Here is a 2,828-nt window from a genome sequence, read left to right as displayed (position 1 = left end):
GGGGGGAACCCCAACTGCCTGGAGTGTCCTGCCGTGGGTTGATAATCAGCCAGGGCCTCTTCTGCAGGGTGGGTGAGTAGTAGCTGCTTTGTTCTGTCTCTGCCTATCTCTGTCTCGCTCTTGTGTGTGTGTGTGTGCTCTCTCTCTCTCTCTCTTCCCCTGCCTCCCCTCCCTGCCCCCGGTGTGAGTCTGCAAGGGGCAGTCCAGCTCTGGGGTGGGGGCACAGATGGTGCTGGGCACAGGTGGCAGCACCCCCTGACCCAAGCAAGGGGACAGAGCAAGAGTGTCCTGAGACCTAATTGAATGTATCCTTAGAGGCCAAGGAAGGAGCCTGAGCCCCTGATGTATCCTGGGAGACCCAGCCCCCTGCTCCATCCCCACCTCCCCACGGACATGTTGGTGCGGACAAGACGGTTAGTGTCGGGTCTATTATGGCTCTGTTTTGGTCAAATGGGAGGAATCAAAGAATCAATGACATTTATTGAACACTCAAGTCTAGAGGACTAGACTATACTCTTGAGAGACTAGAGTGAAGAGTTCCTTATTTTCCATTACACCTCAACACAATCCACTGCATCCTTATAGTCCACAAAGTAGAGCAGTGACCAACCCCACCTGGCCCAGTAGGGACCCCTAAGCAGACTCCTCTCAACATGTAACTTCCTACTCTCTGGGTGGAGGACTGGGCTCCCCACTGGAGACCACCACCCCCCGGCCCCGAACTGTGATAGGCTGGCACTCTCCCCCGGGGTGGGCTAGAACACACCTCATCAGCCAATCAACGGTCACATCGCTCCTCAGGAAGCCACAGCACAGCCCCGAATGGGACGACCTGGCCCTGTGGAAAGTGGAGGACTGACCAGCTATTCACCGGATGCCATGAACATTCATAGATTGCGCCGGCCCCACAGTGAGGGAATTGGTTGGCACCAGGCTGCTGCCCCCTGGCCATCCACCCCCTCCCTCCCCCCAGCCCGTAACTGTGTTTCCCCTCCTTCCATACCATGCCATTTCCTTTGTGGGTCAAGGGTCAAACACTGCATCATGAGTGCCAAACCAGTTCCTTGCAACTCCAGGAGGGGATAGAGGTATGTGCATGTGTGTGTGCCTCATGTGAGAGCAAGGGCTGGGACCAGAGCAGGGTGAGAGGGGCTGCCCCCTCTTTGGACGGATAGAGGGTTATGGAAACAAGGGTCTAGAGTTCTGGACAGGTGCTCTGAGAATGGACCTCAAGAGTGGGTGTGAAATCGCTCTGGGGCCCTTAATTCTATAGATAGTGCGACTTCCTCCTGCCCTGGGCCATTGGGAGTTATCTGCCCAGCTCTGGCTTCAAGAGTACAGACTCCCTTTCCCACCCGAGGGGAGGTGCCCCTGGGGGAGTGGGGTTTAGGGGCAGGAAGAGTCAAGGGTATCTGACTACCCTACGTCCTCCATCCCTCCTGGACAAGCAGAATGAAGGGGGGAGAAGACAAGCAGCAAATCCTAGAGTAGGAAGATGCAAAGTGGTTTCCCCCCATCCTATCAACAGAAATGGCAAGCTCTGGCCCCCTCCTCTCCTCCTCCCTTCTCGGTCCCCTTGGCGACCTGGGCTCTGTAAGCCCAAATGCATCTGTATGGAATAAAATGTATGTGTTCTGTGTCACTCCTGAGTCTGGAAAGAAAAATCTTTTCTCTCTGTCATATGGCAGATTGGAGAGATGAATTTGGGAGTCATTTATATTGATGTGATAGCTGAAGCCATATCATCATTATTATTATGGTCTATGTTAAGCTTTAAGCAGTGAGGCTTAGTGGATAGATCCCGGGCCTGGGAGTCAGAAGGAGTTGGTTTCTAGTTCTGTCTATGCCACTTGTGTGCTCTGTGACCTTGACCTTGGGTAGTCACTTCGCTTCTCTGTACTTCAGTAACCTCATCTGTAAAATGGGCATAAAGACTGTGAGCCCCATGTGGGATGTGGCCTGTGTACAACCTGATTAGTTTGTATCTACCTTAGCCCTTAGAACAGTGCCAGGCACATAGGAAGCGCTTAACAAATACCATTACAACCATAGTACTAAATGCTGTGGTAGATACAAGTTAATCCAGATACATATACCCTGCCCTCAATGAGTTTTAAACAAGTTTTAAAGAGTGTGACATAGACTTTGTCCAATCTGATCAGCTTGTATCTGCCCTGGTTCTTAGAACAGTGCCTGTCGCAGAGGAAAGAGTTTAACCAATACCATTTTAAAAGAAGGAGCATTCAGAAAGGTAGAATATGAAAGCCTTACTTCTCAGCGAAGAAAACTTCCAAATCATCCTGTTTTTCCACTGCATACAGCTGGGTAAGCTCATTGTGGGCAGAAAGCATGTCTTCCAACTCTGTTGTATTGTCCTTTCCTGAGCACTCATTACAGTGCTCTGCCCCCAGTAAGTACTCAGTAAATATCATTGATGGATTGACTCTAGATTGTCCCTCTGGACTGTAAGCTTGGTGTGGGCAAAGTCTTTAAACTCTGCTCTTTTGTCTTCTCGCAAATGCTTAATCCAGTGCTCTGCACCCGGTAAGAGGTCAATGAATTCCATCAGTTGATGGATCAATTAGTTAAAGCCTGAGGAAAGGGTGAGATGTTGGAGTCCTGAGGTGAAGCTCATCATGAATAGCCCGGATTAATTCATGAAAAGTCTATGCATCAACACCCATGAACCTGATGCTGAAGAGCTTTTCTTGATCGCCATGACTTGTTTTCTGCAGAGTTGGGGCCTGCATAACGTTAGAAATCTGGAGTTTCCCCACCCCTGCCGTGAGCAGGAGCATCTAAAGCAGCAGAATTGAATTACCCGGCAG

The 2,828-nt window shown here is 50.5% G+C and overlaps 1 long non-coding RNA gene across 1 annotated transcript; it reads left to right on the top strand.

Annotated features, from left to right (window-relative positions):
* The first annotated feature begins 321 nt into the window (after positions 1 to 321).
* On the top strand, positions 322 to 1,642 carry LOC120638019. Its single transcript, XR_005659469.1, has 2 exons — positions 322 to 413; positions 802 to 1,642. It is a non-coding gene; the product is annotated as an uncharacterized LOC120638019 (long non-coding RNA).
* Positions 1,643 to 2,828: the final 1,186 nt, after the last annotated feature.

This window comes from Ornithorhynchus anatinus, chromosome X1 (assembly GCF_004115215.2).
Source record: "Ornithorhynchus anatinus isolate Pmale09 chromosome X1, mOrnAna1.pri.v4, whole genome shotgun sequence".
Lineage (NCBI taxonomy): Eukaryota > Metazoa > Chordata > Mammalia > Monotremata > Ornithorhynchidae > Ornithorhynchus > Ornithorhynchus anatinus.
Note: the sequence above shows the minus strand (reverse complement) of the source record. Positions and strands in the feature narration are given on the sequence as shown.